At 45.8% G+C, this 27,797-nt stretch overlaps 1 long non-coding RNA gene across 1 annotated transcript; it reads left to right on the top strand.

Moving 5' to 3' along the window:
• The first annotated feature begins 269 nt into the window (after positions 1-269).
• On the top strand, positions 270-8,898 carry LOC125943121 (uncharacterized). Its single transcript, XR_007465574.1, has 4 exons — positions 270-317; positions 5,716-5,878; positions 7,448-7,566; positions 8,807-8,898. It is a non-coding gene; the product is annotated as an uncharacterized LOC125943121 (long non-coding RNA).
• The last annotated feature ends 18,899 nt before the right edge of the window (positions 8,899-27,797 follow it).

Consider the following 27,797-nt stretch of genomic DNA (forward strand, 5'->3'; position numbering starts at 1 on the left):
AAGTTAATATCAACCACTTGAGGGGTAAAATGAAGTGGAACCAGAAGCTGTAAACATAACTTCTCACTTCCATTGCACTAGCACTGTATATTTCGTTTTATCACTGTGTAAACAGCTCACTTCACCATAGGCAGCAGCATACCAGGTGACATTCTGTTTCTGTACTAACTGATGTCTTGAAAGGAAAACAGTTCACTAAGTGCTTGGTGCTACTGGTGCAAATCGCACCCCCCCCCTTTTTTTTTTCTTTCAGGAAGGAACAAGCATAACGGAAAAGCTGGAAGAGCTGCCTCTCACACCTACTGTCATCGCACTGGGTAAATGGCCATATAGGCTTCAATTTGCACTGTTGTCATGTATTTGCATGCGTCTTGTAGGAAAATATTAACTCGAAGTTACGAAAAAATAATCAATCTGAGCATGGGCATTTATTCCAAGCACCCCCTGTCTAGAGGTATGTGAATGAACAGTATCCCTTCACTCGCAGATTGTGAGACCATCAATAAATGCATCAACGATACTCATTACAGTTGACTCCCGTTAATACGAAGTTCACGTGCACTGCGAAAAACTTCGAATTAAACGAACTTCCAATTAACCACAAAAAACAAAAACGGATATTTTTATTCGAAAAATGACTGAAAAAAAATCGGTTATTGCCGTCTGCTTCTGCTTGCGGCATCTTGCTACGGAGAGCAAGTTCTGCAGGCTGTAGACGTGGCCGAGTGCTTCGTCGGCATTGCTCTCTGCAGCAAAAAACCGCTGCGCGATGGCAAGGCCCGCAGCTACATCAGCAGCCGCAGGTTGTGGCTCACTTAGAATGTTGTCCCCGTCAATTTCGTTAGCAGCCTCGTTGGGCCGAACCATTTAAATAATTTCACTGTCCGTCAGTGCACTGCACGTTTCAACAGTGCCATCAACGGCGACGTACTCTTCGAAAGTGACGTCACTGAGAGCTGCTTGAAGAGTTTGGTCGTCAAGCTCGCTTGTGTCTGCTTCCCCCGCTGGAGAAGACGAACCAACTCCCGCCACACTTGCACTAAAAGCACATGCCCTGAAGCAGTTTGCAATTGTTTCTTCTTTAACGCGGCCCCACGCTTGCGCTAACATGTGGATAGCACTGAGGACGCTCACCTCGTACTGCATGGAGCTCTCCATGCACAAGAGCATCCGCTCGAGAAGGTGCTTTCGGTACAGCACCTTCACATTTTTTATGATCCCCTGATCCATAGGTTGCAACACCGATGTTGTGTTGGCTGGCAAGTAGGCGACGCGGATGGCACTCAAGGCCGGCACATTCATGTGGGCACTGCACTGATCAACAAGAAGCAATACCTTACGGTTAGATGATGCGAACTTGCGATCTAGTTTATGTAGCCAGTCTTTAAATAGTTCCGACGTCATCCACGCCTTTCTATTGGATGCGTAATAGACGGGCAGCGTTTGACGCCCTTAAAACATCTAGGCTTAGTGGCCTTGCCGAGCACCAGCAGGTGACATCGCTCCCTGCCAGTCATGTTCGTGGCAATTAAAACGGACACTCTCTCTTTGCTGCTTTTCCCTCCAGCACAGTCATCGTCCTTGAAGGTCAATGTCTTCTCGGGTAACATCTTGTAAAAAAGTGCCGTCTCGTTGGCATTGAAGATGTCTTCCGGCTTATATTCGCTCAAGTATTCGCGAAGCTGTTGTTCTCTCCACGTCGCACATGTTTCCTGGTCGACGGACGCCCTTTCGCCACTCACGCTTTTGAACACCAGGTCGTGACGTTGCTTGAAACGTGTCAACCAGCCATCTGAAGAGGCAAAGTTTTCAATTCCTAACATCGCCGCAAGCGATAAGGCTTTCGCTGCAACGATATCGCCACTGAGCGGAAGGTGATTGCTCCGTGCCTCCCTAATCCAAATGAGCAACGCTTGCTCTAACTCCGGATGGGCGCCGGTGCGCATTCTCTTGCGAGACATCTTGAACTGGTCTTTTTCAACTGCTTCGAGTCTCGAGCGCTTGCTCTTCAGGAAGTTTGAAAGAGTGTTGGGCTTGATGCCGTACCTTCGCGCGATGTCCTGCTTGGCAATGCCTCTTTCCTCAACTTCTTTCATAATCTTTACTTTCGTCGCCAAGTCAAGCGTCCGATAAGGTCCGCGGGTTGCCATTGTCGCGACTGCAGGTGAAATGCGGCGCGCCGCAAGCGGAACCTCTGTGCAACGAGGCCTGACGCACTACAACACTCGAGGAAACAAACGGAGAGCACAGAGAGGCCTAGTACGTCAACGCCACAGAAAGACCACGTGACGCGGCTAACCTTGCCGCCTGATGATCTTCGGCGCTGTCGTCAGCTGCGATGCCGAAGACGCCAGTACCTAACATTGACGCTTCATGAGCTGTGGCGCTGTAGTCAGCTGCGATGCCAACGATGCCCGTGCGGCATGCAAAGCTGATTTTCACTTTAAAAATAGGAAATTTCTCTAACATTACGATCACGTGGAGACATCCGATTGAGAAATAACTTCTAATTAACCACTATTTTAGACTTCTAACTTCTAATTACCGAGCATTTTTGTCTGTTAGTTTGCATGCAAAACTGACGGGACCCCTGCTTCACTTCCAATTAACCGAAATTTCCAATTAAGCGACTTCGAATTATCGGGAGTCGACTGTATTGTTCCAAGACACGCAGGCTCAGTTGATAGAAAATCAAGATGGTAGGATGGTACTTGGTGCCTTTTGTAGTGAGTGCTTATAGTTAAGAAGCAATTAAGTATGAACTTGATTGTGTGAAGCAGTACTTTGCACATAGAAGCGAAATGCAGCCATACTGAGTTCAATTTATGTGCATCTCAATATGCATTTTTTTTCTTTGCCACCATGTTAGAGCTGGCAAAAAAAATAGTTAAGTATCGTACTTACTCGACCCTAACCTGCATCCAATTTTTGCGGGTTTAAAGGCAGGAAATAAAAATGCACCTGAATATAATGCACTCTTGATTTATGAAAGAACATATTTGCACCAAAATGCACAACGTACATTTTTGTTTTGCTTAACTGACATTGCAAGCATACAATAAAGATCCCTCAAAGTTCTGTCTACACAGACTTCTGTGTGTGGAAAACCACAGCTATTGCTAAAAGATGGCCATTAGTTTGCAGGTGCATTTGAAAATTGGAAAGCAGAAATATTTAGGAAGCACCCCTCGGATTTCACTCAAGAAATGATACACGACCTTGCTACAACAATTCATTTGAGACTTCAGCCTGATAGTATTTATAGATTTTTTTTCAATTGCCTTCGACCACATCTTACACACATCATACTAGTCTTAAAACTCAAAACTGTTAGAATTAGTGTCAAAATTTGTTTCATGGATTGAAGCCTATCTGCCCAATCAGTCTCCGATTGTTTGCATAAATAATGCTGAATTGGACCATCTTGGTGTTTTTTCTGGTGTGCTGCATGGATTGGTACTAGGTCCTGCACTATATTAACGACATCTACTAATGTATGGAACGAGGGGTAACAAGGCTTTTCACCAATGAGTCTCCTGTTTATATTTACAGTCCTGTCGAAACAGCCAATGACCAGATAAGTGTCTAGAAAACATTGCGACTTGGTGCTACAATTGGAGTATGCAAATTAAAACAAGCAAAACCACGTGTGACTAACTTGTAAAAAAGTGATTTTCAACTAATGAATACCTCTGTGGTATGAGTCGATTCGGTAAAATATCTTCGCACCACAATAACGAGGTCATTGAAATGGGAGATTCACGTCAATGATGCATACACGCATACTTTTAAGCAACTAGGATTTCAGCATAGAAAAATAGTGGCGACTACCCCGTCAGTAAAATTGCTGCTTAGAAGGCACTGGTTAGGTCAATATTACAATATGACAGCTTAGTATGGAACCCACATGAACAGTACCTAAACTTGGCACTAGGAAAGATTCAAAATGGGGCGCTCAGATTCATTTACACCAAGTAAACAAGGAATGACACCATAGCTGCACTTTGCATCCAAGCAGGCAAACCAACACTAGCATGCTGGAGGAAGTTGGATTCTGAAATTTCTTTACCACAACCTCTTAAACTTTACAAAAAATATCAGTTTCGCCTTAAGGGCGAAGCAATGAATGCGATAGCAACACAGCGATGTCATACGAAGTAAGGCGAGCGGCTTTGGTAGCAATATGAATTGTAGTAAACATGAGCTTAGTAAGTAAGCAGGTGTGCTGCGGCGTAAGTAGACCGACAGAAGAGGCGCGTGTGAAACGGTGGTGTTGATGAGAAGCGCTTCCCGTGGGCAGCACGTGCGGGTGCGAAGGGATATATACACACCTGTAGCGCTGCACTGCCGATCCGGGCAGCATTGCATGTGTAGCGCAGGCTGGAAAATGAGCATGTGAGATAGGCTCGACTATTACTAACTGAATTAACAAGCGTGGTGTCAGCACACAAGCAAACATGAATAGATCACACTGAATGACTGCAGACGACTGTCAAAACGCTGGCAGCAAGCTTAGCCGCCGCAGCGGGCGAAGGTTCGTGCGATCTATTGCTTCAACGGAAACTGAGCAGTGAATGCACAGCGCATACAAAGGTCACAGCCGTGTGGAGATAAGAGACGGAGCAGGTGACCGCCACAGCTAACGTACGAGCACGGTTGTTGGCAGAGTAGAAGCTGCGCCCCCCCCCCCCGCCCCCCGCTCCCTCCTGCACTGCCTTGGTTGCAATATACGCCTTTGGTGCCGGAGCACAGTGTCGCCGCGCCTCCCTCTCTCCCTGCCATACCCCCAGGGCCTTTCGCGCAATGGTCGCGTTTGCTTTCCACGGAGCGTTCGCCCTCCGTGATAGCGCGCGGGGGAGTTCGCCCGGCGTGATAGCGCGCGTCCCCTTGGTAACAAGCCATGGTAAATATATACCATTTTCATCATATTATGACAAACCAAAATACTTTTTTCTTTCTATTAATGGTAGAGCTCTGGAATTGCCTCTTGAGTGATGTTCACAATCTAAATTCATTTGTGTCGTCGCTTGGATTGCACCTCAAGGCATTGTCAGAGTGCTGTACGCATTCTCGTTGTCTTGGCTTAGCGCTAACTTATCAATAATTTTATCGATGATGCATTTTCTACATGCACTGATGTATGTCCATTTGTTTCTTTTTTTTTAATTGTATTTTTTAACCCTTCTGCATACGTTCATGTCTGTGTTTCTTTACCACACTCTCCACTGGATCTGCATGTTGTAATCTTTCGTTTCCATTCACTTACTGTTTGTGCCTTTCATGCTATACACAATATTTCTTTTGCCTTATTGAGCTTTACTGATATCCTGTATGGTAAAGTGCTATGCTCTAGAACCAGCACTGATTTGCCCAGAAGAACCTATTTTGGATTGGCACATAGTGACAACTTCTGGTATGCATCATAACTGATTAACATGACTTCATGGTTGCAGAAGTCATTCATTGCAGAAGTTGCTCATTTTCAATTGCCACTAGAATCCAGGTAGTACTTTATACGACACATGTGCCCTTGTACTCTGTTAAAATTAATGCCATCCATGCACACTGGCATAGCTTATGTAATGGCATTTTCCGAGTGGGGATGCATTTAGTTAAGTTAAATTGCTGTAGGAAAGTACTGTAGGTTACTCTGATCATCCTAACACCATCCAAGAGATTAACCACATTGAATGCTTTGTTATTCCATTTTTACAGGTAGCATTTTCAGCAAGCAATGCTTTGTGACATGCGACCACGAGGTCCTCTTCTCGCAAGCGTTGAGCTTCACGGAAGCAACTTGCCTGATGTTTTTGTGCTATTATGTGTTTAATATCACATATGCCGAGGAGGGTTCAACCACACTAGAGTTTCTCCAAAGGTACTGGACACTGCTATTTAGTTTACCAACATGTTACTTTTAAGCAGTTTTTACGCTTCAGTGCAGGCTTGCATATTTACCCATTTTAATGTTCCTTTGACTTCCATTATTTCTGATATAGTTCAATACGTTCATGCCAGCAGATAAGGGATATGATGAAATTTTAGCATAGGGGACTCAAAGCAGTTTGGGCTAGCCAGATAGCATTTGTATAACATACTTTAGCGGGCTCTAATGGGCCTTGTCTTGCCTGTAGCATCACTGAATTGTTAAAGCAGCCGTCACGTATTTAGGTAACATGAGTGCTTGAACCAAACTAAAAATGATACTGTCATTTATTCAGTCACGTTTCATTCTTTTTCATTTTGGAGTCGTCTTGTTAGCTAATTATGTTTATGTAAAATTTTAAATATTGTATTATGGTACAAGACTTATTTTAAAAGTTGTAGAATCTACCCAGAAATACCCAACGAAGTTGTTTTCAAGATGTTAGCTCTTAGTACTTCTGGGGCTCTAAAGAAAGCTTGCAAAATATTTTTGGGGAATCTCACTGTGCACTTGCACGTCTGAACTTCAGGGCCTTCAATTTGTTTCAAATAACGTGGAGTGCATGATAATCACTAATCAGAAAAAAAAGCAAATAACCATGGCCTCGTTGGCCCCTTTGTTTTGATAACCTGGCACAGCTCTCGAATGGAAACTCTTGTCAACAGTTTTTATGGCAGGTATGCAGGCCTCATTCATCGAAAACATTTTACTGTGCTGAAAACTAGATGTGCTAGCATTCAGCAATATTTCTTCAGTGACCCCAGAAAGAAGTACTACGCAAGCAATTTTATTGGTTGTTTCTCAGTACGCTGTACAGCTTTTCGTCACTCATTAGCTAACCTCCTCTGCTTCAAAACGGTCTGTTTTACTTGAGATGACAATACGTTGACCTAATCTGCCTGAAGTGTACCACTTTATTTTTAAACTTTACGTGGTGTTTTCTGAGGCACACAGTATAAGCCGCATACATGACCCTTTAATTTTTGTATAAAACAAGTTTGTACGCATGGATACTTAACTGGTCGAGGCGAGATATTCAGGTGATAGATTGCATTAGTACTAAATGGTTGTTTATTTGAAGAAATATATATATTCAAAATAAAGGAAAGAAATTTTTACTGCTGACTGCACCGTAACTGTCTAGTATGCACGGCTGACACCTGAACAACGGTCAGCAGTGGGTGTGGGAGTAATGAACAGGGAGAGAGAATAGAGGGAGACTTTTTACATATGTACAGAGAAGCACATATCTCATAGCTCGCTTGTGGAGTGACTTTCATGAAACCCCCTCCCCCACCCATACACTGGCACTGTTTTTTGTCGTGTTGAGTATCCGGCTGGCGCGGTTAGACTGCTCGAGCAAGTTGCACAGGGTGTTAAGAGCTGCCTCTCGGGCACGAGAGGGACTGAGTGACCATAGGAGCAGCCCCTGCGGGCGGTAGCAGCTCAGATTGCATTAAGGAAGAAAGTGCTTTGATGGTACCCGATATGTGTATTAAAGGAAATGTATTTGTCTTGCAGGCTGCTATTTCACATACAACCTTCAACGGGCACGAAAGCACAAGGGAAGAAGTCTCGGACAAGTGTACATAACAAGATTATGTCATTAGCCCGGAAGCTGCAAGTGAAATGTTGAAGCTGTGAGTGGTTATATCTAAATTTTTTTTCACGGGGCATTTTTATGCATGTTGTGTGTCATTTTTATAATGCTGTAAATACCATGCTTTGACTTGACAATGAGTTAAAACTGTTCGAAGTAAATGTTCAGTTTTAGGATTTAGGTGGGGTTTTATTCGGCAATGTTTTTAAAAATGTGGGAGCTACAGAGATGCCATACCCTTTAGGCAGTTCTTATTTAGGCATAAAGTTATTCATTTTAGCAAGAACCATTTGATGCATCTGTTGGCTCGAATAAATGCCCTACCTGATAACGTAACCACTTAGCCCCTTTTTGAAGGGTTACTGTAGGTCCATTCCACTTAGTCTGCACTTGTCTGTTTCACACTTGACGTGCAGGCAGATTTAGCTTGCACTAGCATGATTGTGTTGGGCTCGTACCACTTGTCATGCCAGTGCTGCATGAGTAAGGACTGGCATTGAACTAGCTAAAGCTAATGCACTAAATCAGTTAAATGGATGAATGGACCATGTGATGACACAGGCCTGACACATTTTTTTTTCAAAGCATTGACTCGCTTTATGTGATCACAGGGCCGGCTGTACTTGTTTTTCACTGCTTGACAGAGGTCATTGCATGCAATGGGTGCTTCTTACTGGCTGATATTTCTGGGGATGTCATAAGTGCATCACCATTTAAGGAAAACCAATTAAGTACTGGTTCTGAAGTTTGACAGTGCAGCAATATTCAAATGAGATGCCATATATGCAGTTGTGAGCAAGTCTAGAGACCACAGGGTGCCATCAAATATTTTCTTCGCAGCCTTGGTGGACACTAAGTGCTAAGGCCTGTGTGCTCCTGTTAGACCAGTGTAATGCATTGACTATTTCACGCTGCATTGCTTGCTAGGCAAAAAATTTACATTTTTGCTTATACCATGGTCTCTAGACTTTTGCTCCCAACTGCACTTCATGCTGTCTTCTGCATGTCATTTCTGTTTTGTTCTCAGCCCCACCCTCCCCATTGCAAGAGATATTGCACTTGGCATGTAGGTTTCAGTAGGCAACACCTGGCGCTTTTTAGTTAGGAAGGTGGTTTTTCAGTGGTGGCAAATAGTGCCTGCACGTGGAGACTGGTTTATGGGCTAGCACTTCCTAGTACTTTACAGCTGAGGAAGTGTCTCCTATGGTATCTGCTTGATGTATTTGGGGGGGGGGGGCTAATGAAGGCCCTAATAACTTACTCTATTCATTTCTTTTCAGGTAATGAAGCTTCCGGAATCCTTCTAGTCCTGCAGTTTTTTTCTCTTTTTTCTTCATCTATTTTTTGTAATAAATATAACTTTTGTTCAGACCAGCAGTTGGTTGATGGGTTGGGTTCACATGAAGCTGCGCAAGTATGTTTTATGTATGCCATTGACAGCCCAAGTATACAACACAATGACATGACGAAAGTAAAGCAGTGGATGCAAGAAGGGAACATGCGAACACTGTTTTTACATGGTTTCAGTCTATATAAATCTTTATGTTCGGGAGGAAAACCATTTGGTCATTATGAACCATTGAATAATTTCTGTACTTCGCGCTATGATAGTTGGTTTGCAATAATTTGTTTTATGTAAAACTTGAAATGAAACAGGAAAGAGTATGGATGATGCTGTTTCCTGTATTATATGATCTTCCCATCATCTTGCGTCTTTTATGCTGTGTAAAAAAAATGTGCAGAAGCATCTACTCTCAAACCTTTTTTGCCAACTGTATAGCCGCAAGTTCTGCATAGTGTCGGTACATTTTTTTTCTTCAGTATACCATTCTTCATTTCCAATAAATGGGCTGTTTCTGTAATTGCTACAAGAAACCTTGCTTTACATTGTACGCGTTCTATGGACTGTCTGTTGTCTTACAGCGTTAGTTACAGCATGTCTGTAATTGATAAAACGGGCCTCATTTTACAGTCTGTTCTATAGAACAGACAGACCGTAAAATGAGGCCCGTTTTTTCAATTACAGACAGACCGTATATATATACGGTCTGTCCGTTATTTCTAGTATCACTTAACGGACAGGTTCTGTAATTGCAGACTTCGGTTTACGGACTGTCCGTAGTCTGTCCGTTATTTCTAGTATCGCTTAACGGACAGGTCCTGTAATTGCAGACTTCGGTTTACGGACTGTCCGTTATTTCCAGTATCACTTAACGGACAAGTTCTGTAATTGCTGACCTCGGTTTACGGACTGTCCGTTCTACGGAGCACACCGTTTTCATTCTACGGAAAGTGTCCGGCAACTTTTTACCTTCAGTTTTTTCCGTAGACTGCAGCTTTTTTTTTTACAGTGTAGGATTGTTAAAGGTTCCTCAGTGGAACTGCCGATCACTGTTATCAGCTTCTGTAGATTTGTTTTCTATTACAAACCAACTTAATCCAGATATAATAGTAATACAGGAAACTTGGTTGACAACGGAGAAAAATTTACATTTAACATTTTACAGACCTTTTCGACTAGACCACCCTACAAGAGGTGGTGGACTAATCATATTTATTTCGACTATGAATGAATGAATTCTTTTATTAATAAAAGGTAGGACCGAAGGTAGCTGGTGGGGGAGGAGGGACATAGGAGGAGAGGTAGACACCCACTAAATCACGCGAGCCAGGCCGCTAGCAACGCCGAAGTGGGCTTATTTCGACTAAAATAGTTCATAAAGCCAAACTTTTATTCGAATTGATGGATTCTGAGTGCGAAATTCTTGCTATAGAACTGACTCTACCTGGATGTTTCCCTCTTTATATTGTAAATACTTATTTTCCTTCCGGTGTGTGGGACACTTGCTGTCTAGACAGTGGTCTAGCTAGCTGTGGGCGGCATCTTTTACTTACTGGGGATTTCCATTCACATCATGTTTCATGGGGTTTAAAGACAGATTCATGTGGTAAACGCTTGTGGAATTGGTCACTAGATAATAACCTTTCTTGGGTAAATTCTGGGGCAACTACATTCGTGCGTGGCCAAAATCAGTCTGCGATTGATCTCACATTCTCTAGCCGTAGTCTCTCTGCGTCTTCGTCGTCGACTGTTGATTGTGCCTCTAATAGTGATCACATTCCGCTGGTGCTTGAAATAGTCCGCTCTATTACAACAATGGATGAACAAGCTCGAGCGTTTGTAAACTACAATACCTTTAAGCAGTCCTTGCGATCAGTGATTTCGTCACTTTCTGAGGCGTCCAATGAAGAAAAGAGGAAGATTATTTGTTCAGCCCTTGAAAAATCTAGCAAGCAGTCTTAATTCAGAATTCGATCTAATAATGGTTACTCCTACAACCCTTGGCGGAATACCAACTGTTCACGCGATTATAAAAGAAGGAAAGCAGCCTGGAAAACATTGTTATATAACCAGTGTCCAAAAAATTGGAGTGATTATAAATTCTACAGAACTATATTTAAACATACAGTTTCTAAAGCAAAATACGACTATGATTGCAAACATTTCGAATATCTATCTAAATCTAAAAACAAGCGAGCGCTTTTCACTTTTCTTCCTGGCAGAAAGATTCTTCCGCGTCCGAGTAACATTGACTCGATGGTTTTCACTAGTGAAGAAATAACGCCCATGGTAGAAGAAATTGCAAAGGGTTTAGAAATCCGGTTAACGTCCTTGTTATCGCCATCTTCCGAGTTACGCATACAGCCCGATGATTTTACGGAGATCACAATGTTAGAACTGGCCACAGCAGTGGAAAGTATGCCACATGCCGCCCCTGGTGTTGATGGAATAACCTCAAAAATTATAAAAATTTTATTCAAGGAGTCCCGAGATGATCTTTTAGATGTAGTGAATTATTCTATCCAATTTTTGTGGATACCTTTCAGTTGGAAACTCGCTAAAATTATTCCGATTCTTAAAAATAATGGTGACGGATACACGCTTGATAATGTTCGACCAATTGATATAACCTTCAATTTAGTGAAATTAATAGAAAGAATTCTAAATTTTCGTCTTATAATATTATTAGAGGACAAAGAAGTGCTCAGCCCTTTCCAAATTGGCTTTAGATCTGGCTGTTCCATTTGGCACGCTCATGTGGACTTGGAAAGCCGTATAAAACTAGCACGTCGCCAGAGACAAATTGCAGCTCTAGTAACTTTAGATATATCAAAAGCTTACGATAGTGTAGAACACGAAGTTTTATTGAATCGATTAATTAACCTTGATTTCCCAAAATACATAACAAAATGGTTTAGCGAGTTTCTTACTGACCGAAAATTTTATTGTTCGTTGAAAGGATGTTCTTCAAATAGACGTCGACAATCGCGTGGAGTTCCACAAGGAGCTGTCACGTCCCCTTTATTATTTAATATATTACTAAGCTCTATGCCTTGTCATAATGACATATACACATATGTCTACGCAGATGACATTGCTTTTTTTTTGCATCTGACGTTGACATCCACTCTTTATATAATCGACTGCCAACATACCTGTGCGCCGTGGAAAACTGGAAAACTGTATATTCGCCTCTCCCTAAATGTCAGTAAATGCGCAATAATAGTTTTTCCTTTATTAGATCCAATACATATAAACTTAACTTACCGCCTACAGAACATACCTCAGGTGGACTCGGTAAAATACTTGGGCATAATATGCGATGACCGGCTAAATTGGCGCACGCACATTGAATAAATAAATAAAAAAAGGAGTGCGAGCGACTGGAATGCTAAGAAGGCTTTGCAACAGTCGATCAGGAATGCGGAGAGACTCTCTTGTGACGATTTATAAAATGTACATACGGCGAATTTTGGAATTCGGATGTGTTCTATTGACCCTTTTCGCGGAGCACTTTGCTATAGAGGAACGATATGGCGCTTTCGGCCGCGCGCCATACGTTGCCTCAGCGAATGCGCACGAATACGAAACCATTACTGCTTCTCCCTGCTATTGTGCGATCAGCTGTGGAGAATGCAATTGGGTGTGCGCTAATGCACTGTGCCCAATTCATACTGCAAAATGTGTAACGATAAAGGGAAGACGTGTGCGGCAGTTCGCTGCAAAAATCGTGATTCACATATTAATGAATGGAATCAACCTCTATCGCCGCTGCTACATAAGGACTGCCTGTGTTGCCACCCTTCACGATGCACAGCTTTCTTCAAGGATAAAAAAAATATAATTCATCCGCCTGCGCTGTATAGCTAACCTCCAAGGAAAGGACTTCAACTCCGGAACGTCAGCACTTGGGAGTGAGTACCGCTCGTTACAAAATGAAGTAGTGCCACTTACTGGCATAGTAAGTTTTCCGCACGTTATCTACACACATCCACCCTTACTCGCACGAAAACTTACGCCCACCCTATCGCCAACGTGTGAGTGAATAGGCGCACACTTGAATCAATGTGCCGAAGCATGAGTGACGGCGACTGCACCGACAAGACACGAATGTTGGAAGGTGAATGTTTCGTGACGGTCCACAGAGTAAGTGAGGGACTAGCCATAATACGTCTTTGCTACGAGCTACGGCAAAGTACGTAACATTTGAGTTCCAAGCTTTGTGCGCAGCAAGAACAAATTTATCGCAGCAGAGCACACCCGCAAGTGATTACGCTGAAAATAAACAATCAGATAGTGGCCGCACCGAGGAACTGTACTGAGTCAGAAATATGACAAGCCGCTGGTTCAAAATGTTTGGCAAATAAAGAACGCAGAGCACACTGATCCCGATTTAATTCATAAGTGGAAAGTTTGGACGCTTGGCACACATTTCTAGCCCCGCTTTTAGTACAAGTACCGTATACGCTTCAAGTACCGTATACGCTAAATTCAGATGTCGCATTCCTACATTAAACTTTTATCTACATCGATCTGGTCTGGCGTCCTCCTCTTTGTGCTCACTGTGGTGAAGACGAAACAATAGAACACTTCTTTCTGTCATGCCGCCGTTTTTCCTCATTAAGAAAACATGCTTTAGAAGAAAATTTTAACAGTGCTGGATTAAATTTAACGATACCCAATATTCTATCTTTTAGTGCCTCTTCTCTCGGACATTGTCATAGGGATGTTGGTGCAGCTGTTGTGGGGTACATAATTGAATCAAGACGATTTCCTTGCTAAATTCTTAAATTTTATAGGAATAAATTCCTTTCGTCATTCAAAAATTTTCGAAAGTGATCCTTATTAGACTCCGATAATTGTTTTCCTCCAATCACACGACTCTTGGTCAATCCTCCATAGTGGGTACGAGCCACTTTTTAAGGCAAGCAAGCAAGCAAGCAAGCACCCATTATTTTCTGTTCTTGAGAAGGAAGCCTGCAAGTTTGCGCCGCAGTTGCCATTTTCTTAACACGTAACAAGACCTAGGAACAGCATGGAGTCGAAGCCGTCGGTTGAGAAAGTGCGCTATCGAAGGTAAGGCCACTTGGAACGAATTTTAGCAACATGCGGGCAGTGTATGCTCCTCGTTAAGGTTCCGGTTGAGTAGAGCTGCAGGTACTACATGCATTCAATACTAAGCACGTACCGTGGACTCAACTTGTTTGTAACTACATGGGACACGTGTAGTCAATATAGCAAGTACAAGCACGAATATTTCTTTCATACATTGACTAACAGGGCACTTCAACGCAGGTGCAAGAGCTTGTTGGTACATTTTGAAGCTCTATTGATAATGATATTGAAACCTGTCGTGTCGCCAGCCCAGTGACACAGAGTGAGCACGGTACACCACTGTCATCTCCATGCTGATCACTCCCTTTATTCTGGCGAACGTAACTTATATACAAGAGCGCTGTGGCGCCCTCTGTCGCATGTGACCTGCGTCACGTGGGCAGTGCCATCTGCTGTGAAGGCACGACACTACATCTAACCCTCCCTCAACAAGAGAACACAGATTATATGCATACAACCAAACAAACGGTCACTGCTTGCGGCGGCCAACTAAATTATTGCGCTAACAAATTGGCAGTAATGGCACTGGTGGCGATTGCCTAATAAAGTCACCGCACTCAGTATGTTCATTGCACATAATCTCTGAACTTTACTGGTGGTCTTCGCTCCCGTGTAGAACGGCGAAGCCCTGACTCTACTGGCTGATGAAGGTCTCCCGATGCGTCACCACGATCAGCGATGAGCACACCATCCAGAGGTCATGGCTACAGCTAGCGGACTCACTGGCCGTGTAGGTGGGCTTGGCGTGCAAGGAGGTAATTCTGACATCAATGGTTCTGGAGACTGCGCGTCATCAGGCGTTGGTGCTCCTCGGAATGTGGTGCTCTGTGTTCCTGAGGGCGGTGTACGAGTTCTGGCGTTGCCAACCTTCATGTCTCTGTCCATGACCCCCCACAGGGATTTTTGTCTCGCCAATAGTTCTTGTACAGCTTCGTGGGGCACAGCGGACAATTGAGATCCACGTCTGGCCGTCCTCGAGGTGGAATGACAAATGCCCTATGCGTTTCAGTATTTTCAGTGGAGCACCAAAACTGGGGTTTCTTTCATTCCCGGTAGACGACGTTTGATCCGCACGTAGGCACCCACTTTGAATTCGGTCTCCCTGGTAGCTCTTCGCTTGTCTGAATACGCCTTGTTTCTTTGTTGGTAAATCGTATACACGGCGCCGAAGTCTATGAAGTTCCCGGTTGCCGAAGTCTGCGGTTGGCTGGCCGATGACATCTAACGATGACCTCATGTGGCGTCCATAGAGCAACACTGCTGGGGACAGACCAGTGACGTGGGGGGGTGGGGGGGTAAATACCCAGGAACTCCGTAACGGTGGCCTTGATGGGTCGCTGCTCCAGTAGCGAGAGTTGTCTATACAATTTAAAGACCTTATTGAACCTTTCCACCGCACCATTGGCTTGAGGGCGGTAAACTGCATAGAAGAAATGTTTAATACCCCTGTCCTCTAGAAAACGCTCGAATTCACTTGACGTAAACTGTCGGCCCTGATCCAAGACCAGTTCTGTAGGGTAACCCTGTCGTGCAAAGACACCAAGGAGGAAGCTGATCACCGTGCGAGAAGTAATGTCACTGCAGAACGCAACCTCTGGCCATCTGGAGAAGTATAGTCCACCACCACGATGACAAATCGACAGTTAGTTGGTGCACGTTCAAAGGGCCCCATGATGTCTATTGACACTTTGTCCCAGGGCCTTTCAGGCAGTGGGACAGGCAGGAGCGGTGCCTGTAACTTGTTCGCACACTTGTCCGAGGCTTGGCAAACAGTGCGGCTTTGGATGGCAGGTCTCCACTTGCTTGTCAAGACACGGCCACTGTAGCATGGCTGAGTCACTCCGACGTCAACGGCCATTTTGTTAAAATCACGTTACCTGTTACGTCACCATTATTTCCTATATCTACTTCGTTTCAAATGCAATAAACGTTGTTCGTCACCCGACTGCCGGCCCGCTTACATGGTGGCAGCGGTGCCTAGCCAAAATGGCCACGCCGCCAGCCCTTTTGCCGTCAACGATTTTGCCGCCGCCAAAGCCCCTGGACACATCGGGCAGCGCCTGGCTTGGATGGAAAACTTGGAAGAGTGAGTTCACGCTATTTTTCACTGCTACGCAGTTGACAAAACAAGCAAAAGAAGTGCAAGCAGCCACGTTGCTAGTGATTATTGGAGAAGAGGCAAGGAAGGTATACAGCACCTTCACATTTGAGGCACAAGAAGACAGAAACAACGTAGACGTCTTAATTGCTAAATTTGAAGCGTTCTACAAGCCGGAAACGAACTTGACCTATCATGAATTTATATTTGGGTCCAGAAACCAAAGGGAAGGCGAACCTTTCAATGAGTGGCTGACGGAGCTACGAATGTTAGTCACAAACTTCGAATTTGGGGTAATGGAAGACCGGATGCTGCGCAGTCGCATTATTCTGGGTATTCGAGACAACAGCCTGCAGCAGAAATTGATTGCGGAAAACCCTTCGTACAACAAGACTATCGATATTTGTCGCACGCCAGAGCAAGGGAAACAGCAGTTTCGTGAAATCAGTGCAGCCGCGACGACAGCGCAGGACCCTGCAGTTAACGTAGTCGCAAAGAAAGGCGACTGCCTGCGGCAGCTGCGGTTATCGCGCACACCGCGGCGAAAAATGCCCCGCCACCGGTAGAACATGCAATAAGTGCGGAGGGTTTAACCACTTCGCCCGAGCATGCAAATAGGCACCGCCTTCGCGAAGCTTTCTCCACAAGAGGAAATAACTACGGGAACTATGCGCAGACGAGGACGATTTTTTTCTGCAAACATTAACGGTAAGTGTGATCAACACAGACCACTGGTGCGCGACGGTAGACATTGAAGGCCAACCAATGACATGCAAATTAGACACGGCGGCAAATTGCTGCGTCATTACAGGGAGGGACGTCGCAAAGCTACCGGATCTACCAGAGCAGGCTTGCCGGGTTGCGATAACATCATTTTTCGGCCACAAGTGAACCACCAAAGCAAAAGTGCGCCTGCGGCTTTCAGCCAATGATAGGGTGGTCCCCAAAACATTTTACATCATAGAGCAAAGTGTACCAGTGACTCTGAGCGGTTTAGCGGACGAACGCCTTGGATTTATCTACCGGGTACAGCACATCGAGGTCGATCAACTTTATCCGCCAGCACAACCTTTTGCAGAAGTATTCTCGGCACTGGGTGAGCTCAAGGGCTACGAGTACGAAATAAAACTCAAGCCCGGCGCCTTGGGTGTCATCGTACCGGCTCGAAGAGTCCCCGTGGCCCTGGAGGACAAGACTAGAGCGGAACTTAGCGTATGGAGTATCAAGGCGTGATAACAAAGGTAACTGAGCCTACAGAATGGTCCAGCCACATGGTTACCGTTGGTAAAGGAGACAAAGTTCGAATTTGCCTGGATCCAACAGCGCTCAATCAAGCCATACTCCGTGAAAACTATCCCATGCCAACGTTAGAGGATATCGCTCCTAGGCTTGCCGGAGCAAAATTATTTTCCATGCTTGATGCATCTTCAGGGTTTTGGCAAATTCGGCTTAGCGAGTCGAGCTCCAAACTTTGCACCATGAGCACTCCGTATGGTCGTTATCGGTTCCTTCGCATGCCATTTGGAATAGCTTCGGCCCCAGAAGTTTTCCAAGCAGCAATGCACCGTTTTGGAAGGCTTGTCCTGTGTGGCAGTTGTGATGGATGACGTATTAGTATGGGGCAGAACTGAAGACGAACACGACTACAGCTTAAAACCTGTGTTGTCCCGTTGTCAACAGCCCAACTTTCGACTTAACCCAAAGAAGAGTGCGTTTCTGCAGCCGGAGGTCCGGTATCTGGGACACATCCTCACTACAGAAGGCCTACGCCTGGATCCGGAGAGAGTACAAGATATACTTGGAATGCCTGAACCGACGAACAAGAAAGAACTGCAAGTATTTTTTGGTACGATGAATTTCGTGCAGCGATCCATTCCCAACATGTCAGTGGTAACCGCGCCGCTTCGAACACTGTTGCAGAATGATATTGCATGGGTTTGGACGGAGGCGCAACAAAAGAGTTTTGACACCTTGCGTCAATCCTTGACTAAAGCACCCGTTTTGGCTTTCTTCAACCCTAAAAAGCCTTTCATCCTCTCGGTCGACGCAAGCCAATTAGGAGTCGGCGCAGTTCTAATGCAACACGGCCGCCCCATTGCTTTTTCGTCCCGGTCGCTCACAGAGACGGAACAAAACTATGCACAAATCGAGAAGGAAAGGCTGGCGATAGTGCATGGTTGCACGAAGTTTCATGACTACGTTTTTGGTCAGGCAGAAGTGATTGTAGAGACCGACCACAGGCCTTTGGTACCGATACTTAACAAGACGCTGCATCAGTGCCCCCCTCCGGTTGTAACGCATGAGGCTTGCACCTTGCAGCGCTCTCCGATCAAACTGGTGTATAAGTCAGGCAAATAACTTTTTCTTGCGGATGCTTTATCGCGTTTTCCGAGCAAAGTGAGCATGTGCGAGGAAACTGATCAGTGTCAAGTCAATGTGCTGGAATTTGTTTGAGCCTCAGAAGCTCGTCTAAAAAGTATTCTCACAGCAACAAACAACGACACCGTTCTCTCCAAGCTGTAGGAATATGCGCTGACAGTTGGCCTGACAACAAGCACGAGGTTCCAGAAGTCATCCGCCCCTACTGGTCTTATAAGGAGGAGATACACGCACAAGACGGTCTTCTATTTCGAAGCAACAAGATGATCATACCAAGTTCGATAAAAGCAGAAATATTGGTTCTTTTGCACGTCGCACATCCCGGTGCCGATAAGGTGAAGGCGCGTGCACGAAGCGTCATGTTCTGGCCCAGCATGGCAAGCGACATAGAGCAATTTTGCCGAAACTGCAAAATGTGCCAAAACCGTCAGCCACGAAATGCCAAGATGCCGCTTTTGAGCCATGAGGTTCCAAACATGCCCTGGGTAGCTGCAGGAATGGACCTATTCTTTTACGGGGGCCGACAGTTAGGCATTATTGTCGACTTATATTCCTTCTTTTTGTGATATAAAAGGATTTCGCCATACCACTGCTCACCAACTGAAGTCTTGGTGCGCCGAACTTTTTCCGGTTCATGGATTACCGCTTAAACTGTGCAGCGATATCGGGCCGCCATTCAACAGCACAGAGTTCAAAGACTTTTTATATGGGCTTGGCATTACCCACGTAACGTCAAGCCCATATCATCCACGCTCAAATGGTATGACGGAGAGGGCCGTGCAAGAAGCAAAAAAACTACTGAACGCCTGATTAGAATCCCTTAGATCTTAGATCTCTTAGAACGCCTGATTTCCACATGGCTCTGCTTGAATGGCGTAATACTCCGCGCGATGCTGTTTGAAGTCCCCTGTGCAGAGACTGATGGGAAGGCAGACGAGTACCCTGCTGCCCGTACCCGCAAGCCACCTGGTGCCGGAGATTGTGCCCAACCAAGCCGTTCATAACCGTCTCCAGGAAATCAGCCGACGCCAGAGGATCTACTACAACCGCCACTCCAGGAACCTGCCACCCCTGTCTCCTGGCCAGAGAGTGACTGTATACGATACCCACGAGAAGACCTGGACACCTGCGGTCTTTCTGAGGTCAGCTGAGACACCGCACTCCGTGGTGGTGAAGACTGAAGAGAGCCAGGAAATTAGACGCACTGGCGAGCATCTGCCAGACGCACCTACACATCCTGAAGAGAGTCCTCGTGCCGGGTCCAAACGACTAGACGACGCCCAGCCCGCTCAAGAGCTACGTAGAAGCACAAGGCCACGCCGAGAGCCCTGCCGCTACCCACAACCAGAAAGACCATTGTAATTATTTGCTTCCCTAATAAAGGGAAGATGTAGCATGGCTGAGTCACTCCGACATCAACGGCCATTTCGTTAAAATCACGTGACCTGTCACGTCACCATTCTTTCTTATATATACTTCGTTTCAACCGCAATGAACGTTGTTCGTCACCCGACTGCCGGCCCGCTTACAGCCACCAGTACTTTTCCCTGATGCGTTGCTTGGTCTTGAGTATTCCCGGGTGGGACTCATGGGCTAACTGGATGAAGGTATCAGTTAGCTTGGCAGGTACCACAACACGTTGTGTGCGCAAAACAAGCCCGTCCACTATAGAAAACTCCTTCCGTACATCATGGTAGGGTGTCAGTTCTGTAGGAAGTGTTTTCCGGGTTGGTCATGATGACTGGATGAAACGCGTGACCTGCTGTGTATGCCATCCTCAGCGGTAGCAGCCCGAAGATCCTCTAGATGTATAGGCGATGTAACTAAAGACACAACCTCTTCATCGACCTGGAATCCACCCTCTGTTTCTAGAAGAGGCAGTTGGGTCAAGGCATCTGCTACTTGGTTGTGGGCTCCGCTGCGGTAGTGAAATTTGAAGTTGTAGCGCAAGAGCCGTGTGGTCCACCTTCCGATACGAAGGGGCCGCTGTCCTGTGCTCCGGGAGGAGAGCAAGGCGACCAGAGCCTGGAGATCTGTCAATAGGGTGAACGGCCGCCCCAGAGATAAACGTGCCACTTCTCACAGGCACGTTTATCTAACGGGCTTCCCGCTCTCCAGCTGAGTATTTTCGCTCTGTCTCTGTTAATATTCGCGACGCAAATGCCACAGTTTGCATGTGGGACCCTTCCACTTCTTGCAATACGGCGCCCAGACCGTATGCAGATACATCCGTTGAGACAATGACGGGCAGCGTCGGGTCGAACATTCGCAGGACCTTGTGGGATGCTAGGAGTCTCTATGTTCGTGAAACTTTCTTTAGCGGCGTCGTCCCAGTCAAAGGTTACGTCGTTGTGTAGCAGGCGGCGCATTGGCTCTACCTCATCTGCCAGTCGTGGGACAAACTTGGCATAGTATTAAACTAGCCCTAAAAACAAGAGCGTAGCGTGGCTGCATCTGTAGGCGCAGGAGCCTTAAGGATCGCGTCGACCTTGGTCTGGAGCGGTGCTATACCCTCTGCGTTGACCTGATGTCCTAAGAAAGACAGCTCCGATGTTTTGAAGACGCATTTTTCGTTGAGCTTGAGCCCAGCTACCGCTATTCGTTCAAGGACTTGCTTCAGGTTCTGTGTGTGTTCGCTCTCAGTCTTCCCAAAAATGATTATGTCGTCCAAGTAGCACAAGACCCCTTTGCAGCCTTCAAGAATCTTCGTCATGATCTGCTGGAATGCAGCCGGTGCTCAGGCCACCCCGAAGCAGACCCTCTTGAACCTGGAAAGGCCTTCATGCGTAATGAATGCAGTTAGGTCTCTGCTTTCTGGGTGGAGCACAACTTGATAGTAGGCCGATGCCAGGTCCACCTTGGAGGAGCAGCGTGCTCTGTTGAGGGCATGGAGCAGTTCCTCCATCTGAGGCAATGGAAAACTGTCTGCTACTACAGCTTTGTTAGGCTCTCATAGATCGACGCACAGACTAATACTACCGTCTGCCTTGCGAGCTACTACAATTGGAGAGACCCCCACTCGGAGGCGTTAATTCTCTCGATAACATCTGCTGCAAGTAGCTCATTGATCTCGTCGGAGACCAGCTGGCGGACAGAAAATGGTAGGGCCTTCGCTTCTGCGAGACCGGCATGACCGAGTTTTTCATCATGACCTTATGTCGCACGCCTTTGACAATTCTCAAGCCAGGCAAAAACAAACAGCCAAACATGATCCAAAATATTGGCGGCATACCAAATTTGGGAGGGCCTAGAGCTGCTTTTGGTGTGGCGCTTCGAGGTTGAAAACTGGGGCTCATGATGGGAACTTCTTCATTTCTCTCTTTTGAGATGCGCAGGCTGTGCATTTCTTTTCCCATAATACTAAGGTTGAGTACTTGAACCGCATTTAGGCCGAGGAGAGATGTCCCACATGGCGTAACATGAAATGTTATCATGTCTGCTTCCCCTTTTTACCAGACTCGAGCGTGAAATGCCCCGAGAACGGGAATTTTCTTGCGCGAGAAGTCCAGCAGCTTGAGGTGGGAACTTGTCAGCTGTGCTTCGTGGCTAAACAGGCTTTGGAATAGATGCTCCCCCATAATGGACACGGCCGAGCCTGTGTCAACCAGGAACGTCATGGCATGCGCAGGGTGTCGTCGCGGTAACTGGCGCAACCTTGACATCGATGTAGATGCCGTACGGACCGTCAAAATGCTAATGACACTTGCAGAATCTTCTTCCGGTGCGATTTCGTGGACCTCGGCAGAGTGCCCTTCTCGTGTGCGGCGGGAGCTTCGACAAGCTCTCCGGAAGTGACCGCGGCGTCCGCAAGCAAAGCATGTGCGACCGCGAGCGGGACATGCTAACGGCAAGCAACTTGCTGCGCCGCAGTTTCCGCAGACAGTTGCAGTTCCGGTCCCCGGGGGAACGGCGGCGGCGTTCAGATCAGGCGCGGGCGCGGTATGCGTGCCCCGTAACTGCTGCTGAATTCGGCGCACTGGATTATCAAAGGCCTCGGATTCGTGTTGGGTCCGCTCACGCAGAAGTGCTATTCGGACAGTATGGTCGACCGTCAGTTTGTCGCCCTCGAACAGCAATCTCTCCCGGAGCCGCGGGCACGTGGCACCGGCAAACAAACTGCTCACACATGTTTTCGTCGGCTTGAGTGGCGAAATCGCAAAGAGCAGCTAACTCACGAAGTGCGATAGCGAAGTACGCGATGGGCTCCCCCTGCTGTTGACGACGCTCACAGAATCGGTGGCGTTGCTGGCGAATGTTGCAAGGGGCGGCGAAGTGCCTTGTTAGCATCTCGAGGCACGCAACGTCGTACTCGTCGGGTAAGCGTGGGGCGTCTGCGGTTCCGTCGTGCGGCAGCGTTTGCGTTCCGGCAGTTGCGGCGGTTTCTGTGACGGAGGCGGCATGTGAAGTGGACGCGGCTGTGACGCTTGGTTGCTCTAACTTGGTTTGCATCGCACTCGGCGGAAGCGCGTCGAAAATTCGCTGTCCTTCGGTCCCTACCTGCGATACAGTAGTGGTGCAGGTCGAGGCATCTCTCCTTTATGCCTATCTCACTTTCTGCCCTTCGGTCCCAAGACAGACTTCGGTCCCGACCCAGTGACACAGAGTGAGCACGCTACACTATGTCGTCTCCATGCCGATCACACCCTTTATTCTGGCGAACGTAACTTATATACAAGAGCGCTCTGGCGCCCTATGTCGCGTGGGACCTGCGTCACGTGGGCAGTGCCATCTGTTGCGAAGGCACGACACTACAAAAACTACCGCTGCTGCCACTAACTAATATCAAGGACGGTTGTGTCGTCTTCCCCTAGGCGTCTGGGACAGTGCTTACCTGTAAAGTTCGTAAGTCAACGCTATACGGACTCACAAAGCATACCCTGCCACTTTGGTTCTTTTTGGAACGGCATTCGTTTCTGTGCCGATTTTTCTGGAAAACAAAAAAAAAACATATTCAATCTTCCTCATTGGCTATGTTGTGTTATTCATGCGAAAATGAAGTCGCAATTACACGATTTTCGTCTCATTTACATACCAGCTACGCAAACGCATGTTCACTTAGGCGAATGCAAACGTGATGTTTTCAGTGCAGGTATACTATAGCTGATGTTTCTTCCGTTCACTGTTGCTATTCAGCTTACAGCAAGGTCCATAGCCTCGCCATTTCTGGAACAACGTGAAGGGAGACTAAAAGGGGAGGGGGGGGGGAGGGGGGGTGCTTTAAGTTGTATTCATAAACTACACTTCTGCAATACCGTAAACGTTGGTCCTAACTTGAAGTGAGTACTTAAATGCTGGGAAACCGGAAAAAAACAGAAGACGGGTTTAAAACTATCACTTTAGCTACTCTTGACGTCTTGAGATTTTGACCGCATTTGCTAGGGGCAAGTTCATTAGGAATTAAAAACAAGGGCACACTGAATAAAAAAATAACACCAGAAAAGAGCGTAAGCTGATTTGACATGTCTTTTTTTTTAATTCAAGAACAACCCGAACCTGCGAAAACGTTTTGTTTATTTAAAAAGCCATAATGGTGCGAGGAAAACAGGACTGAACGATTAGATCGTGGGATACTCGAGCGCTAAGCTGCCGCAGCAGGGTTGATGAACGTCCTCAAACACGGTGGACTGTGGAGCATGCGCATGCGCAAAGCCACGCGTGATAATTCTCACCACTTATAAATGTACAGGGTGAAAAAAGTCGGCAGAAAAAGCTTAACATAGCGTAAAATAGCTCACACAAAAAAATGGAAAGAGGCCTGGAGCATGCCGGAGAAACAATGAGAAAAAAAGCGGCGCTCATTAGGCCGGAGGTTTCTTACATTTTAACGGATATAATATTTTTTAACCATGTACTACGAACTGACCCGAACATGTACACTTCCGCAAAATATACACATCATGCTAACGTATCGACGCTGATACTCAGATAGCGAATTCAAGCAGAAAAACCTTGCGCTTCATTTAACAGCGCTAAATCACTTTGTTGCGTCTTATAAATGCAAGTCCAATATCGAATAAAGAAGTACTTAGCCAAAATAAACTATTTGAAAAGTTCTCATAGTGTACTTTGAAACACGCGCGGCTATCTTTCTCTGACCCAAATGCAGGAGGCGCTATCCGGCGCCTTCCCCAAAGCTGCAGACCAAAGGTCGACTTCTCGTGGTCGCCTTCATTGCGATCTCAGTGCTAGTGGTGTTCTTCGCCTCTAGTGTCTTCCTCATCAGTCTCGGCGACTTAGCCAACAGTGAGTGCTCATCAGTCAGCAGCCGTATCACCACTACCGCCTTGTTCGTGGGGGCGGAAAGGGTTAGACCGGATTATAGCCAAAAGCCTATCTCATCCCACGCTTCAGGGCCGAACCGGCTTTGTGTATTATTCTGAACTATGGGTTAACAAGTGGTGTAGCTCTCACTTTACAGTGCCTGTGAATGCCTCTTTCTGTGATGTGTGCCTATATATGCACGTTTTCCCTGTCCTGTACAGCCGCGAAGAATTTCTCTAGCTTGTTCTCTGCCATAAAAACGAAGTCAACGCGATATCTAGAACCCATTTTTTGCGATTTGGGTCAAGAATAATGAATCTACGGAATGGCAGCTACCTTCTTTGCGTTGCCGCCTATGCGATCAGTAACTTAGTGCTTGCTGTCGGGCCTGACTTGCCTTGCGCGGTGATCACAAACTGTTTCGCGTTGCGGATTATCATAATTTTCATAAAGAAGGAAATCCTCGCAGTTGTTCACCTTTGACATTGAAGAGTCGTGTTGCTGGAGAGGTATCGGCACGGCCGCGCGGTTTTGTAGCGCGGTCGTGCACTGCACTTACAAGTGAGTTGCTCCCGTACCTAGACAGATGTGTATGACGAATTCATCATGGCCGAGTTGAGATATGTATCGCGCACTAAAAGATATATACCACTGTAGTTTTGCCTACTCAGATGTTTTCTATAACCGAATTTCACTTCGTATCGCAATGAAGGCATAATATATTATTTCTCCTTTCCAACAGGGCACGAAAAGCTCCTCGCCCTCTCCCTTCGAGCGGCCCGCGGTAAGTTAAAGTCGACAGGCCACGTGCATCTTGGCGTGAATCTTCACACCGCAAGCACACTCTGTGGTCATAATCGAGCTTCCCGTTTTATATAAACGTATTGCTCCTGTTGGGAAGCTCACTCTAATGGTATATAAACCTTCTTCTGGCCAGTTGTTTTAGCACGCCTTCTCAGCACCAAAAACCAACACATAAAAAACACAGGTACGACGGGACCAAGAGTCGCCAAAAACCAAGGCATAAAAAAAAGAGCACACAGGTACTTTTAGCTTTCTTGGTGTTCTAGGGGTCATAACCATTTACCAACTTGCCGTGTGTAGCATGCGCCCTATGTACGTGACCTCTTCTATTATTTAGAGGCTGCTCCCAAATTCCACGCATGCCTGGGATGTGTCAAAAGAAAGCAAAAAAAGAAAAATTCACAGAAAAATTGCAATAATGCTTCCATTGTTTCCAAGGCTGCAGATCAAATTGCCCTCTGATAGACTTCCTACTTTATCCCTCATTGATGTACTTCTGCTCATGTACTTCTGCCGCGCGCATTATAACCACCACGCTCTTGCAAGAGCGTGGTGGTTATAACAGGTTATATTGTACGTCTGGTGGTTGTGTCACACTGCGGAGCTATAATAACAAACATATAATAAATAAAAAACGAATAAATAGCCAATCGCAAAAGTCAGCTTTTCACCAGTAGCAGTCGTTACGGGGAGAGCCTCGCTGTGAGCGATTTCGACAGCGCGCTCACTTGAATGCACAACCTGAATAGCCGATACAGACGCACAGACGCGCAGGACAAACCTGTGCTTCTCTATCTGTTATTAATGTTGCGCTTGTCGAAATCATGTACAGCGGCGTTGTCGAAATCATGTACAAACTAGCCACATTTATTGCGCTCCTCGGTTCAGTGACTCCCTTGGTTTACAGGTGATCTCTTGTGCTTTGAAAGGGAGAGGAGGCGACAGGGGGGACTTATTTGCAATATTTAGGATATTGAGGGAAGAACAGATATAAGTACCTGTATCCTCGCAATAAGAAATAAATATAACACACCACTTACTGAGTCAATGCTTGACTGTGAGACTGCAGCTCGAAAGCAAAACGCCGTAATATCATACTTGGTAAGCTTGAAAATAACGGTCCGCCCTGTATCACTCTGTGGAACGCCTTGGTACCGATGTTCCCGCTTCAGATAGCTAAATTCGCTGTGGTCCGAAAAAAAATTAGGCGGTCAATATGTTGAGAGACGAGCCTTGTGGAATAACCGCACTTAGTTTGCCTTAGGATTCGAATCTCCTGAACTTCCGACTCTTAATGCGCATCGAAAATGTAAATATTTCTAAATATATTTAATTATATTCTTGGTATGATGAATATTCTGACTAATTTCTCGTGAACCGTTCTTTTGATAAGCAGCCTTGGGACCTTCTTCTGCATATTTAGCTGCATTGCATTGTCTTATTTTATCACTAATAAAGATTGATCGATTGATTAGGAAAGAAAGACTAGAATTACGTTATCTCCAACAGACTATATCTAAAATTTTCGGGAAACTCAAAAAACTTATCACCCCGTATAAGCCTATATGTGAGCTACACATACAGGCTTATGATTTTTAAAGTTCTTTTTTTTAAGCGCCATTCGAGCGATGCAAAAGGTTTAGGCTCCTTATCAAACAATCGGTTCGCTGGAAATTACAGTGATAATATTCATCATAACCATAATATTATTATTTATAATTTAATTACGCCTGTGTAAGTACTGTTGTCCTTCTAACTGGCCAAATGTTTACGTTTCCTTCGAATACGGCAATTAAACTGCCAAGGCCGAATTTCGTTGCCTGGTTCTGCACGCAGGCAACCTGGATGACAGCGTGGACGTGGTCGTCTGCCGAAGTCCCGACTGTCGTGCTGAAGGTGCGGTTCAGGATTCTAACAGCGAAACATGAGGTGCACTGTCACGTTAGGTGTTTAAGTGCGATATTACAAAATATGTCCTATATTAGAGTGGTCAGTCATAAAACACAGCCAGCTCAATTTTTTTAGGAAAACACAGCCTCACAAACAACATTATTTCATTGCTTTCTCGCTACGAAAGCGTTTTTCTCGTGGGTGAAGTCGGGGGGGGGGGGGGGGGTGTAGTGAGGGTCAGACGATGGTATACGCCCTGGATTCCTACCGCACGAAATTTTTCGAAATATCTCAGGTTGACAAGCATAAGCAACAACATGCTCTAGTAAAGATGAATTTGAAGAAACGACAGCAGCAATCTTAGCAGTGCACACAGTATAGT

This window comes from Dermacentor silvarum, chromosome 2, assembly GCF_013339745.2.
Source record: "Dermacentor silvarum isolate Dsil-2018 chromosome 2, BIME_Dsil_1.4, whole genome shotgun sequence".
In the NCBI taxonomy this organism is placed as follows: Eukaryota; Metazoa; Arthropoda; class Arachnida; order Ixodida; family Ixodidae; genus Dermacentor; species Dermacentor silvarum.